Genomic DNA, 15,856 nt, shown 5'->3' on the forward strand with positions numbered 1-15,856 from the left:
GTGTGGCGCACGTCGTCTCTGCCGCAGGCTGGGCCAGGAGCTCAGTGTTCCTGCTGGTGGTGGTCGTAGAGTCTGCGGTTGATACAGTCTAACCTCACTCAAGTTCAAGAATATTCAGAGATGGCCTAGTGGCACTCACCTGGGTAAAAGGCCAGAAGGCAAAGAGGGTGGTTCTAGGAACTCTTAGGGAACTTTCTTTGCTGACCCGCTTCTTTACTAGATGGCAGCTGGAAAAGCGGAAACAGCCACCTGTGCGCGCAAAGTCCACCAAGAAGTGAGTCCTCTGAGATTGGAAAGTCAGTCCCTCGTGTGACCAGAGACCTTATCCAGAGGAGTTCCAGGTGAGTGGTTCTGGTGATATCCAGAAGCCAAAGGACTGAGAAACAAACAGAAAGTGAGTAAATGGAGATGGTAGGGGAGGAAGTTAGTTGACTGCGCAAGGAAGGCAAGAGATACAGCCATACATGCAGGAGAAAGGTAAGCTGAGGATGATTTTTTTTTTAAGGTGAAGGAAATCTGAGTATGGTTCGTATTTAGTGGCTGAGACAGATGCACCTGTGAAGAGCAAGTGATGGAAGTATGGAATGGGGAGAAGAAATAATTGCTAGGGCAGGACATGGAGAAAGGCTGAAAGAGGTGTACATGCAAAGAATTAGAACATAATGCAACCTCAGGTAATAATAATATTACAAAGTAAGAATGAAGTTCCATTGCCCAAGTATTAAGTTTAGACTTTAAACATATAAAAATGTGACAGATCCGTGGAGAAGTGTATTCCTCACATATGTTCTATGCATTTATGCAAGACCGTGAATAATATGATTACAAGCACAGGTGGTGTGATATTTTTTTTTTCCAACTGTCCCGAAGAGTGAAACTCAGTCATTATAAAGGTGTCAGGAACACTATCCTGATTCCTCTGGCTACCGTCTCAAATAGACATCAAGTCAAAGTAAGCTGCTTAGAGAAGAAATGTCACAGAAAAATCTTGTTTTCTGAAGGACTACTCTGAACATATGCAGAACGTCATCCTTACGCAGAACTGAACGCTGAGTGACAGGAAGCTTCAGCCAAAAGGGGGCTCTGTTCCATTCACCACTGTGGTCCTCCTGCCTAGCCCCCGGGACCTGGCATCTAGAAAGCATTCAATACATGTTGGTTGGATGAGTGGATGAGAATGTTGTGATCTCAGGAATGCGTTGCAAGTCTTCACTTAAATTAAATGTCAACCTGCAAAGAAAATTCTTTCAAGGCCAAGTTCCCAGGCACCCTTGGAACTTGAAGGCAAGACTCTTCTTCTGAACATAAGACCAAAAGGCACGGAAGGGGCAAGATGAAATGCAAGCTTGTAGAGACAAAGTGTGCTAGCTCCACGGGGTGACTGAGGAGGGGTGAGATGGTCGATCGCTCTCTGTAGTGGATGCTGGGGTGCTCTGTCCAGATCCCCCGCAGAACTGAGGCACCCGTGTCCTGACACCTGGCATTAGTGATGGCTGACCTGAGGGTGACCAGCTCTGCCCTGAGGGCCTCTCAGGGAGTTACCCTCAAAGGGAGAGAGAGCTACTTAGCCTAAATTTACGCTGTCTTCCCAGGAGCATCCCACTCCAGTGACTGGTGAATAGCGGGGGTGGGGGTGGGGGTGGGAATGAAGGCCCCCACCCCTCGCCGCCCCGTGCACGCTCTGTGTACCTCGTGTGTGCAGTTCTCTGTTTCAGGGTCAGCCTGCTGTGGAGACCGACCTGAGACATTCGATGTTACTCACTATTTCTAGGTAGACAAGAGGGCACTCTTTTAAGAACTAAACAGTCCAAGGAGCATTAGACCTAGGGTCTTGGTTCCTTCTCATGGCACCCATGCATTCCAGAATATTAATAACGCTAACCAGAGACTCCAGGAGGGCTGGGTTGGCTTGCGTCGGTCAGAGCAAGTGTCTTTGTCCTCTCGCACAGAGGAGGTCCCTTCCTCATACTTGTAGCGCACAACTGCCCACTGCCACACGTCATGCCTCTCAGCCTCGAAACATACCTTGCTTCGATTTTGATTTATTTTGATTTGATTTGATTGATTATTTCAGTTCTTCCAAAGGTTATCCCCTGTTTGTTTTGGTTGTTCCCAGCACTCAGCATTACTTTTCTTGTTCTTTTGGGAGCTCTAATTCTGAGGGCAAGGCAGCTTCTTCTGACCCAGAATGAAAACAAAGCTCTTTGATTTCATCTCTTCACTAGAGTCAGTTTCTAAGATTAGAGACAAATCTAGCTAATTCCTGAGACTTCCTTAGAATATCTGAATTTTGAGCCTGTTTTCCACCACTTGGCTGCTTATTATGTTGTTAGGACATTTGAAAGATATTTTCAGTTTAATTTTAAGTATAGCTAATATTTATTTAGAACTTATTATTTGTTTGACATTTCTACTGTAAAATAAAACATGGATACAGAAAATCAGACAGAAGTGCATGGAACAATGAACTATGCGTTTGTTGTAACCACTTCTCCAGCGAGCCCGGCAGCCCCTCGGTGCACCCCATCTCAATCTCAGCTCTCCTCCTCTTCTCCCAAGGACCACCACCCAGATTCTATAATAATCACTTCTTTGCCTTTTTTTATAGTTTGATTCCTAGACTCTGTAATTTTGTCTTGCCTATTCTTAAGAGAGTAAGTCTTTTAAATTTCTCTGAGTTGGCAGTTACCCCCTCCAGCCCTTTCTCTTCCTCGCACATTATCTGTCGATGAAACTGAGCCATTTGATCTGCCGTTATCCATAGTCTGGGCTTTTCACTCGAACACTTTCTTTCTCTTCTGTATTGCCTACAAACTGGCAACTGGATCCAGACATTTGACCAGATTTATGTTTAACCCCTTCTGCAAGTGAAGGAATTTCAACCCCCATTCCCTCCATTCCAATATCTTTATTGAAGCTCAAACTGTCCTGTATTTGGCTAGTGGGCACATCTTCAGGTTGGCTTCTGAATCTTCTTAATGTGACTCTTCGGTAAGTTCTTTGCTATTTGATGCATCAAGGTTTTACAGGCTCATCTTTTTTACATTTCTGGCCCCAGACATGAAAATAGCTCCTTCTCTAAAGAGCCTTGGGTATTTTTTCAGGGAAAATGGTATTTCACAATCCATTTGCTTGGGAGGGTCATTGTTTCTCGGCTTCTCCATGAGTTCGAATTTAAATTCAGGAACACAGGGGGTTTTTTTTAATTTTTTTTTTTTTACTTAACTTCTTTTGTATTTCATCTCTGTTTCCTTTCTTCTATACTCTTAGTTCTCAAGGACATAGAAGGTGATAGAATCAGAATATTACATCATTACTCATTTACTCAATTCCAGTATTACATACACAAATGATACTAATGCTACCACTGGCAATATGATCATTGAAAATAACTACAAGTTTTGTTGCATACACTTTCCCCAGCTCTCATTAATTTTTTATCGCTCTACTATATCTGTATTGCCTAAGCATATAGCCATTAATACACTTTCCCCCTTTAATGGTCATTTGATCTTAGCTCAATGATAACTATATATTTTATATATTTAGTCCTCAGCATCAGTCCTGGTGTCTATGTCTCTCTTGTGGTTTTGGTTCTCTGAAGTTGAAATAAACTATAGTATATTCCTCAGGAAGGGCTCATGGAATAATATTCCTTGAGTTTTCACATGTTGATAACAGTTTGTGTATGTTCTTTATGTCTGAAAGTCAGTTTTGCTGAATAAAAATCCTTTCCTTTATGTTTCCATTAGACACTTCTGTCTTTGAGTTGGTTAATTTGGTCATTTTTTTTTTTTCCTGTTGTAAAGCATTGCTGTTGTAAAATCTGGTGGTAACTTAATTTTTTCCCTTATAAATCACTTGCCTTTTTTCCCCCTAGATGCTCAAATAATTTTTTTTCCTTTAAAATCCAATGACTTTATTAGAATATGCCTTGATGTTTGTCATTCTGAGTTGCTGTTCTCAGATGTGTGGTGTGTTCTTTCAATATATAGTCTCAATTTTCCTTTTTAACTTCAAGAAAGTTTTCCAAGTAATTGTTTTTAGTGTTTGTCATCTTTCATGCTTCAGTTTTCTTCCCCAGGGATTCTTATGTAATTTGAATCTTCTTTGCTTGTCTTCTCTTTGCTACTTCCTCTTTAATCATTTTTATCTCTTTATTTCTTTTTGATTTTTAAAACCTTCCTTCTTTTTACCTTCTCTTTCTTAGGACATATTTTGTTTATTTGCTTTTGTGTTCCTTCCAACTTAGTCTCTGTTTCCGAAATGTCTTTTCATTTATTTATAATTCTTTCCTATATGCTCTGTCATCTCATTTCTGAGTTTTTCTAACTCTGAGTATACTGTTCTGTTACATCTTGCATCATTTTCTTAATGTCTTTTAGCTCATTTTGCAATAGGTTACAGGTTTGATCTGTCCCTGTCTTTGCAATATGCTTTTGTTCTCTATAGTGGTGTCATCCTGCCCTCCGCTCTCTTTTATCTTACGAAAACTTTTCATGGGACTTGACTTTGCCACATTTCTGCTGCTCACTTTTATGTGAAATCTGTTCTCTGAAATTTTAGAGGCCTGGTTCAGGCTAGCTTTTCTAACTTCAGAGAATCCTCTCTTCTATTGTTTTCCAAGACTTCCTGCTTCTGTTCTCCCCCACTTTTATCTGGATCTTTTCTTCCCTTTATCCCTACTGGGCCTACTCTGTTCAATTTTGATAACATTCTAGAAGTTTCTCCTCAGTGCAGGGCCCATAAGTGCTAGATTTCTCCAGCCCTCCAGCCCCAGTTTCCACCGCGAGCCCCACCGTGCTCCCCCATGACTGGGTTGGATAAAGCGCCCCCCCCCCCCCCGATTTCAGTGGCTGTTCCAGATGGGTCCCCAGGGCTTTGACTTTGCTTTGCTCTGCTTTCTTCTGCACGGACGCTGATCCCACGCTGGCCCTGCAGCTCTGGTATGATATTTTGAGGCTTTTAAAGAAAATGTAGGCATCTAGTTTCATGGTGAACATTGACCATGGATTTTTTTGCTTCACCACGTGATTGCTTTGTCTGTTTTAATGTAGACATTCGGAAAGAAAGGAAAACGCCATATGCGCTACCACCACCCTCCCTGGAGCACTGAGCGTTTGCCAAGCACTCTACATGTATCATCTCATTCAATTTTCAGGTATCCCAGCAGGATACGAATAATTATTATTCTTATTTTACATCCAAGGAAACTCAGGTGCAAGAGGTCAGATAGCTTCCCAAGGTCACCCAGACAGTAAATGCTAGCTTTGGGATTTGAACCTGTGTCTGTTTGACTCTTAAGTTGGCTAACTTTTATGTCAAAAATATTATAACATCAGGCCTTTAAAGTTTAAAATACACATTCCCATAGGATGGTTTCCTAATCAAAAGGTTGTAATTTATGATTAAGAAAATATTAGAAAAGCATCCATTTTTAAACATAAGAATTTGGATGATTTTTTCTTTTCTCTTCTTTTGTGCACATCCCCAAATTTCTCCAATGGGTAGATATTAAATTTAAATTGGGTAACCCAATACACCTTATTTAAAAAATTAAAACGAGCATGGTTGAAAGGTTCTTTGGCTACCCTTGAAAGTCTGTTTAACTTATCATGTACCTGAAATACAGTGCAAATATGTGTATGCCTGTGTGTATACGTATATAAATACATACACATATACATATTTGATTAAAGGAGCAAATCATGCGTCTGCAGTATTATGTGACAGCACCATAATTTAGGGGCATAATGGTTAAACATATAAGGTCTGCGTTCAGACAGACCGGAATTGGAGTTCTAGATCTTCATCTTTTTGGACAAATTTGTCAGCTCATTCAAGCCTCAGTCTTCTTAGCCATAAAATGGGGATACTTGCATACTGTTGTTCCGAACATAAAATGACATGATGCACTTGAAGCCAAGCACGTTAACACAGCGCCCAGCAAGAAGCAGTACTCACTAAAGATGAATTGTTAAACACAACCAGTACAATAAAAAAAAAACAGGCTTAATTAGGAAGAGTGGATGGAGAATTACAGCCATTCTGAAAATGAATTCTGTGCTATATCAAACCTTTAGAAACAAGTGGGGTTTTTGGTTTGTTTTAGAGAGGAGGATTTTTTTTTAATGAAAGATCAATCAGTGCCTTTAAAAATTTTTCACAACTGAGGGAAACAAGAATTATAGTAAGTACCCTTAGAGTAGGTGGTCCAGTGTGGAAATGACAGCTCACACATCACACAAAAGGCCTGTGTAGGTCAGATCCTTGTTGTAACATGGAAATTGACTTCCTGTAGTGTTCTGGGGCCAGATTGGAAGTTGCCCTGCTGGGCCAGTACACACTCTACAGAAAACTTTGTCAGGCCTCCCAGGGATGTGATTTGGAAGGCCATTTGTATCCCTGATAATTGTAAACAAGTTGTACTGAAGTGGTAACCTGAACTGTGCATTGTGACAGAATATTCAACTGCAGTGAGTTTAATTGGTTTTAAAAGACTGGTTCTTTTTTTGACAATATAATACACACCATTCTTCCTGTACTAAGTGTGCTATTTTGTGATATTTGCTGTAGAGATAATAGAAGCATTTAATTTTATGGAGCAAAAACGTGAGATGAAATGTGTAAACGTGATGCCTCCCTCTGTAACTTCTGACTGTAGCCTCGTAAGATGCCTGTTAACATCCTGAAGCTGGTGTCGAGGTCATTTTCTGTGCCTAGAACCCGGGAAAGTTTGCAAGAGCAGTCACTTGGTGCCTCAGGCAACGGTGTCGACTGAGGTGCATTCCTGGCAATTAGTGATTGCATCGGTGCACCTGCCTGTCCAGGGCCAGGTGCTCCCTGCCCTCCCCTCTCCCTGAAACCACCTGGGAAGGTCCGGTAGGGCTGGCAGCCAGCAGAGGGGGAGCACAGCTCCCCTACTGGCTCCAGTGCATCCTATGGATGGAAACTTCATGTGAAAGAACCCCTTAGCTAACATAATGTTGGTGTAGGAAACCTCCTGCTACAAATGGTAGTTGCAGTTTATACACAACAGATGACTTTCAGCTCCGAGAATCGAGAATGGATTCTTCTCAAGATCCCTGTTTCTAGAAAAGGTGCATTTTTTTCCCTGAGCAACTAGTTGTTCTTGTTTTCTGATAGGTATTTTGTGGATTTTGAAACAAATAATGGTTCTCTTTTTGTTAGATCACAGGGCAGTCACATTGGTGGGATCTCTATAAACTCTACAAAATCTAAGCCCTTAAGACATGAGCTTCTAGGTAGTCAGTTATCTGGAGAACAGGGCTATATCTCTGGATATTTCTTTCTTCTTTTTCCCTTCATCTATCATTTATTCCCCAGTACATATGTGTACATTTCTGTAAGTCTTTTCAAATCCTTTTTGAATCATGTTAGATTAGACCCACATCTAACATTTTTCAAGCCGGGACAAGAGTACAAGAGACCTACATTCCTTCTCTTTGCTTGATCAGTTAAATCCTCACTTACGAAAGAAGGTGCATGGTACCATTTATTCTCTTTCAGAAAAAAAAAAAAAAAACTTTCTTACTCACTTAATCATTATGATCAGTAATTCCATCTTTATCAAATAAAGAACTTGTAAGGTCCTATTCCTGATTCTATGTGTGAATGTAATGTAGTTCTGAAGAATTATGTCTTGACCTAGCTCTGTGTGTGTGTGTGTGTGCACTTGTGTGTGAGTGCAGTGTGGTAATGGGACCCTCTAAAGCCCTGACCCAGAACTTTGGCCCCTCGTGTTCAGGTCTGAGGGCAGTACTGACATAAATACCTTTTAAAAATGTGTGAAATTTGAGGCTTTGGATTTCCAGCTTGAAACCAGAAGGTGTTCAGGTGGGAACCAAGTCAGAAGTAAGTGGACTACATGGTAATATTCGGAGAATTCGCTTCCAGTTACATTTGAATGTTGTCATAAAGGACAAGCATTTCTGTGTGACTAATGGACTCTGGGGTAAAGGTTAGCACGTGTGTAGCCTAATCCCACACAAAGCTGTTTTTTTAATATATAAAAAATTTTTTTTTCAGGTTTTATTGAGATATAATTGCCAGGCTACACTGTATTAGACCAAGGTGTACAACATAACGAAGATACACTTATGTATTACAAAATGACCACCACAGTAAGCTTAGTTAATATCCATCACCTTACATAGTTACCAACATTTTCTTGTGATGATAACTTATAAGATTGAAAGATAATTTTTCTTGTGATAACTTTTAAGATTGTAGCAGCTTTCAAATATACAATGTAGTATTATTAACTATATTTGCCATGCTGTACATTACATTCCCATAACCTATTTATCTTATATCTAGAAGTTTTTACCTTTGACCACCTTCATCCATTTCACTCCCCACCCTCACTCCCAACCCCCACCTCTGGCAATCACCAATCTGTTCCTTGTGTCTACGAGTTTTGTTTTGTTTTGTTTTTTTTGATTCTACATGTGAATGAGATCACATAGTTTTTGTCTTTCTCTGCCAGACAGAGCCATTTGTGCCCAGAGCAAGATTAGAGGTGGAAAAGCTGGAGGCAGGGGAGCCTGGGGGCAGCAGGACCCTGGTCCTGAGGCTGCCTTCACTTAATTCTACCCAGGGGATCACAAGGGAAAGAAAACTGAGGTTGAAATACTTTCACTTTCCAGGATCTTCTTTCCCTTCCCCACTCCAATTTCCCTGCTTCATTTTCTCTTAATTGGTCCTGATTGGAAGTCATCATAAATCAGAATAATTTCTCTTTCATGCTCTTCAAATTTTAACTCACCAAAAAAAAAAAAAAAAAAAGTCTTTAGCTGGAAATGTCCATAAAAAATGAATGTCAGTGGTTTCATCTCTAACAGGGAGAAAATGAAACTCAGACAGTTTGGAGTCACAGTCAAACTCTCTGAGTATGATTGTGAATTGATTTATACGGGGCCTTTAAGAAACTTCATGTCCTTTTTGGAACATACTAAGCAGGAATCACTCTTTCATACATCCAGAAATTATAGCCACCCGTGAAGTTAAATGCTATATCTGTCTTAGCCTGGGTCTGTACCGGGCTGATAATTTACTTCGAGACTCAAAAAAGCGATTTGACTCTGCTATCGAGTTCTCAAAATGACTGATTCAGTGCTGAGCATTTTGATAAAGGCTAAAGATTTCTTTCTCTCCTTCCTTCTTTCTTTCCTGTCTTCCTTCCTTCCTCCCTCTTTCCTTCCTTCTTCTCTCTCTCCCTCTCTTCTTCCTCCTCCCTCCTTCCCCTCCTTCTTTTTGGTTTTTAAACCCACATGCTGTGGGTGACAGCCTGGTGACAACCTGCTGTCACACAGTAGTTTCATGGGAAACATTAGTTTATATATGGATAGAGATTACACAAGTTCCCTAAGCTCTGAGGCTGTAAATGGGAACAACCTGCTTTCTAGTAATTTCTAGTCGTTATTTGAGTAATTTAAAATCTGGTATGTTAAAGACTTTTATACATCAGTGTTTATGAGTTTGTAAGACACCAGCTGCCACACCTAGATCATTGAGATGGAGGAGGGGTAGGGAATGGCTAAGTTACTTTATTTCATTTGAATAGACACTGAATTGATATTATCTATCTCATTAACTTCTTTATGTAGTAGAGTCTGGGCATGAGCATCAGAGAAAACGTGAGAAGACGTTTTAGTGAAACAAACCCAGGTACCCAGCTTAAATGAGAGGCTAGCTTTTTTGGGGGTGGGGGTGGATTTTTTTTTTTTTTAATTTTTAAAAAATCACTGTATGAGTGTTGTAGAGATAAAATGTGAAGGTCAACCAGAAAGGCCCAGAAAAGACTAAAGTTAAGAGAGTAGAACTTTCATGTTGGAGTCATGTTTCAGTGTCTGTGGTTCAGCAGAGACCCTTCCAAACAGAGCTCCTTCCATGGCGTCAAATCGGTTAAGGCCGATAGGAAGGCTGCCTTACAGGATTGGCTACTTTATGGCCATGCGACCTTGAAGAAGTCCTGAGCTTCAGTTTATCTGTTTGTAAAATGGGGGCAACCGCTTTGCTTGCTTTGCAGAGCTGTGAAGCCTCAGAGGGATGAGTGTCAGTTAAAACCCTGCTTTAACAGCAAAGCTTTGTCCTGACTTAGGGCAGTGGTATTGTGACAAACATCCGTGGCTTTAAAGAATAACGGAGAAAGGACAGCTCTTATTTTATGGGAAGCAAAGGGTGCAGGAGAGACCCCCAGGATTTGGTAGGCAGAGTCATAAGGAGCACCACAAGAGAAGAGGCAAAAACGTGGAATATCAGTTTCTCTCCCTTCCCGTTCGGTTCAGGCTTCGTGTAGCATTTAGTCAGTCCTTGCCAGCTACGCTCCATCTACTGAAGGGAAAACAGAGATTTTACAGACTTCTGATTTGGGGCATGGCACCACCTTGGATGTAGAAATACCTTCTCCCATAGGATGCATAAAGGCTGCCTGGCTGGGAAACCGTGTGCCTCCCCCTACCCCACCCCGTGAGCCTTCCAACACTTCTTAAAAAGAGTTTAAAGTCTTCTAAGTATTCATGACTTGAATAGGATTTCTCATCTTACTTACTGAGCTAAAGTAATTTGGTTCATAAGATACTCTTCTGCCTGTTTGTCGTGCCCAGAGACAGATGGGAGGGGAAGGAAGGGAGGGGACAGAGAAGGAAGAGGAGGAAGGGGAGGGAAAGGACCAGAACGTTTACAGAGCAGCTGCCGTGTGCCAAACATTGCTTTGGATGTTTTATATTTTAGAAAGTGATACCACATAGTCTGGTACTTTCTTTGACTACTCCAGTGACTACCGGCTATTTGTTGTTTTCAGATTAAAGGGTGTTAACTTAAAAATATACTTTCTCTCTGAGCCAAGTGATATCTTGGATGGTGTCTTAGTCAGGTTGCACCGACGTAACAAAACTACCATAGACTAGGTGACTAAAACAACATTTATTCCTCTCAGTTCTGGAGGTTGGAAAGTTTAAGATCGAAGCAGAGGCAGATTTGGTATCTCTTTGGTATCTGAGGAGAGCCTCCTTCCTGGTTTAGAAATGGCCATCATTTCCCTGTGTCCTCACATAGTGGAAGGGGTGAGAGAGCTCTCTGGGGTCCCTTTTATAAGGGCACTAATCTCATTCATGAGGGCATCACCCTCATGGCCTAATCACCTCCCAAAGGCCCCCACCTCTTAATACCATCACTTTGAGGGCTAGGATTTCAACACAGGCATTTGAGAGGGAGGGTCACAAATTTTTGGTCCATAACAGACAGGGAAAAAGAAATGCCCCCTGCCTTGCTGGCTAAGTAGACGAGGCGTAATCCTGTTCTCTACAACCAGAGTTTGGTCCTCTTCAGTTAACTCAGCAGCGCAGGCTCCTAGGCACTGGCAGGATGCTCAACGTCCTGATAAAGCTACTCCCCTGCTCTGGGGAGTTCTTCTGTGTCTCTCCTTAGAAGCAGCAAGTTTAGTGATAAGAGATAGATGAATAAAGCCTAGAGACCAATTAACAGGCTACATGTGCCTTATCTAATCAGACTGTGACATTCAAACCAAAGCTTTCCTTGTGAGCCTGCCCAGAAGGTGTTTTGTGAAGAATACAGATGCTTAAAAAAAAATGAGCACCTGCTTTTTCAGTGAACAAGGTGAGATTACAGATCGGATTTTTCCTGGGTTGATAAAATACTCACTTTTTTTTTTCCCCAAGAATACTATCTTTAGTTAAAGGGGTTTGAAGTCTTCAGTGAAACTTAATTTTTTTTTTTTTTCACATTTTAGATAGGCTCTCACTTGAGTCTACTGGCCTGCTGGAATTCGTAGACCAAGCAGAAAAATAAGAGGAAGAAAGAAAGGGATCAAGCTGAATTTGGCCGTCCAGTGGGTTTTTCCCACTAAGCATGGTGGGGTGCTTTTGCACAGTGATCCACATGATCTGCTCTTGAAAGTGTCTAATAAGACCAGCTCTCTGGTTACAGAGTCCCAAATCACCCCTGCTTGTATGCGGATGAAGAGCTTCTGTTAAAGCAACAGCATTCTGGGACCGTGGTTATTTTGACTTTCCATCTGCCCTTTACTTTCAAAGACCTCCTCCAATGAACTAAGGTTAAGAATGCAGGAGATGGCACAGGCTTAGGAAGGCATGGGTTGGGTGAGGGGAATGAAAAATGAATTCTCTTTGGATCCATCGAAACTGTAGCAGCCCACATGATGATACCTAATAGATGGGTTTAGAAATAGTTCTGGAATTCAAAAAAGAGGTATGGACCAGAGAGAGAGACCTGGCTCATTAGGCTTAGGCGGTAGTTGAAGCCATGAAAATAAATGAGATTTCCTAGGGCCAGCAATGCATGAGGTGGGTCATGGAATCAGGGTAAGACTATGGAGGGGACACCAAGTTCACGTGGTGTTGATGGCAAAAAAAAATCAGTACAAGAAGACTACCAGCGAACACATGATGCCCAGCTGGAACTGAAATGGAAAGCTTCTGCTCATCTAAGCGGTGGTGAGAACATCTGAGCCATCTTCATAACCTACACTCTGAGAGGGGTCGTCCAATTAGTGGTGGTCAGTGGCAAAACAGGGAATCTCTCAGAGTGCAAGGTTTGTGTGTGAGAGGATCAGGGCAGCAGAGTGTGGGAGAGTGAGAGAGGGAAAGAAAAATATGCTTAAAAGGAGGGAAAAGAGAGGTATGTGTGTGTATATGTATATGCGTGCATGTGTGCAGAATATTCAGGGAGCACTCCTTTATGTTTATCAGTCTTTTATAAAACTAATAGTATGAATAGAAATATGTTATTTCTGGAATATATTGATCTTGGAATCCCAGACTCCAGAACTTTAAGAATTAAATGTCTGTTGTTTATGAGCTTAAAAAAAAAAAAAAAAAAAAAAAAGAGGCAGCATCTTCCAAACCTCCATCACCCCCTGTGTGGACTGAATTGTGTCCCCCAAGAGATATGTTCAAGTTCTAATCCCCAGTGCCTGTGAGTGTGACCTTATTTAGAGACAAGATCTTTGTAGATGTAATCAAGTTAAAATGAGGTCACCTGGATTAAAGTGGGTCCTAAATCCAGTGACTGGTGTCCTCATAAGGAGAGAGAGATTTGGAAACACAGAGGAGACGGAGGGAAGAAGGCCAGGTGAAGACAGAGGCAGAGATTGGAGGGATGTGTCTGCAAGTCAATGGACAAGGAGTGCCAGCACCACCACAGGCCAGGAGAGGCCACGGACCGGACACTTCCCACGAGCCTTCAGAGGAAGCACAGCCTGCTTCCCCCTTGATTTTAGACTTCTGGTCTCCAGAACCTGGAGAGAACATTTTCCTCTTGTTTTAAGTCACCTAGTTTGTGGCGTTTTTTTTTTTTTTTTTTTTTTTTTTAGGGAATCCCTAGAAAAAAATCCATTCCATCAACCAGGAAGCCTCTTCAGGCCACTGCTGCTGTGTGCGAAATCTTTCTGATTTTTTTGTGACTCTGTGTAGATTTACTAGACAGGGTCTCCCTGTCTCTCTTGCCCCTTCCTGCATTTTGCTTCAATTTGGGGAAAGTTATTTAAAAAATAATATCCTGCCACGTAATTAACGCACTTCCCTGTAGTCCGTGATTTATTTGACTGTTTCTTGAGGAGAGAGAGGATATCTTTTTGACTTGATAACTGCCGTGCCCAACCCACAGTGCATGTTCAATAAGTGAGTCTGGTCGACGGTGTGTCTGCAGGAGAGAATAATGAGCAGAGGTTCTCAAATACCTGTGTGTGCCAACACCCTTCGTAATGCTGGAATTTCGGGCAACACACTTAAAGGGATTAAAATATAAAAAGTTGTTTAAATAAGGAAATTGGGAAAACTGAGAAAAAAAATGTGCATTGTTATCACGCATTCACTTGCTGCCATTCAACAGCATAGGTCTGTTTACTGCCCTGACCACGTTCTCTTTTTTATTTATGAAGCGAAGTTCTGACAGTTTTAGTAATCACATGATGCGAGATCACAAATGTACTCACACTGTAGTCAGAGGTGCAGAGAAAATATGAGTTCTTCATTTTTCAATAGTCAGCTGACCTTCACAGGCTCCCGCCCCCTGGATATGGGGGGCAGAGAACCCCAGCTATATTTTAGTTAAGTGTTTAGTCTCTTTATGCAAATTGTCCTCTGTGTAAATGGCTCAAATAAAACACTCTTTTGGAATTCCATCTCCATGCTCATTATATTGGTTTCCTAGTTGCCTGCTATAGCAAAGTACCAAAAGCTGGGCGACTTAAAACACAGAAATGCATTGTCCGTAGTTCTGGAGGCCAGAAGTCTGAAGTCAAGATGTTGGCAGGGCCATGCTCCACTGGGGACTCTTAGGGAACTCCTTCCTTGCCTCTTCCTAACTTGCGGTGGTACCTAGCAGGCTGGCTTTCCTTGGCTCTCAGCTGCATGACTCCAGTCTCTGCCTTCATCATCACGTGGCGTTCGCCCTGGTACCTCTGTCTTCACAAGGCCATCTTCTTATAGGACACGGGTCATGTGGCTTAGGGACCCACACTACTCCATCCAGTAGGACCTCATTTTAACTAATGACATCTGCAACAACCTTATTTCCAAATAAAGTCACTTTCCGAGGTCCTGAGGGTTAGAATGTCAACATATCTTTTCAAACCTTAATAACTATCTTTTCTTTAAGCTGGCGTTGAGGTACGTGAAAGGGAGTAACTGCTCACCTGACCGTGGGTCACCACGTTTTGTCCCTGCGGATCCTGCCGCGGGGCGGCTGTCCTGAGTTCCTCCTGGGACCGAGTGCTAAAGTCCAACTTTGCCTATTCTTGTCCTAATAGTGCCCGTGCTGGCGAGTGATACTGTGTAACCCACCCTCCATTCTCTTCGGCTTAGTTGAGACTCGGCTAACTTCCTAGTTGTCTTTTGGGAGCACGTGGGAAGTTTGCAGTCCAGCTTCTCAGTCTCTTCTCCATCATCGGGGACAGCGGGCAGTCGGGAGAGCTGGACTCTGTCTTAACTTTTGCCTGAACAGGATGAGCCACTGAGATCCCGTGACTCTTGCCCTTGTAGATAAGGGGTACTGCAGAAAGCAGCCTCTCCCAGGTCGTAAATAGGAGGCAGAGTAAAAGCTTCTCTGCTCTTGGGCTTTTTTACATACCTGATCGCAGGTTTCTCTGGCTTTCTTTACATCCAACCCCTCTACTTCTACAGGGTCACGAAGAGGTAGGGGAAGAAAATGATAAAGGATTCTCACATCTGCTTTCTTTTTCTACTTCTGTCTTCCAAAACTTTCCCCCAATCCTGTGGACTGCAAGGGGCGGGCCTTTTCCCCTGTGTGTCACCTGGGCCTTCCCCCTCAGGGCAGTAAGCTCTGTGGCCCGATCATCCTGGAGTAAGGCATGTGCCCTTTCCATTGTGGAGGGAACCCCGTGACCTGAGTCCTCCTGCCATGGGTTTAATATAGGAGATTTAAGACATCTTTGAATTGGGAATAACCAAACAGATTGGTTTAATACCTCCCCTCCAAATTATCATACGCTAATAACCTGAATTGCAGTGTATAAATTAAGAGAACAGGCTTTGGAGTGAGACTTCCTGGGTTCAAATCCCAGTCCTGTCACTTACTGTTTGAAATTGGGAGTTACTTAATCTCGATGAGTCTCTATTTTCTGGTCTTAAAAATAGGAATTATAGCAATGCCTCCCTTGAGGGTTATTGTAAAGATCAGAAGAAGCAATAAAGTGTTCCAGGAGCAGCTGACACGTAGTGATTGACCAGCAAGTGTTGGCTGGCATTACGAGTAGCATTTATTTGGCGTTACCCACTTGGCTATTATGCGATACCTTTTACTTTTTTACTCCCAGCCAAGTGTAGTCCTCTCT

The 15,856-nt window shown here is 42.1% G+C and overlaps 1 long non-coding RNA gene across 1 annotated transcript in view; it reads left to right on the plus strand.

Annotated features, from left to right (window-relative positions):
- Nucleotides 1-250: 250 nt before the first annotated feature.
- The window catches only part of LOC116150344 (uncharacterized), a 28,854-nt gene continuing 13,248 nt past the window's right edge, over nucleotides 251-15,856 (plus strand). Inside the window, exon 1 of the long non-coding RNA XR_004134052.2 lies at nucleotides 251-341. This is a non-coding gene — a long non-coding RNA (uncharacterized LOC116150344). The remainder of the gene's footprint in view (nucleotides 342-15,856) is intronic.

Source organism: Camelus dromedarius, chromosome 25 (assembly GCF_036321535.1).
Source record: "Camelus dromedarius isolate mCamDro1 chromosome 25, mCamDro1.pat, whole genome shotgun sequence".
Taxonomy (NCBI): Eukaryota; Metazoa; Chordata; class Mammalia; order Artiodactyla; family Camelidae; genus Camelus; species Camelus dromedarius.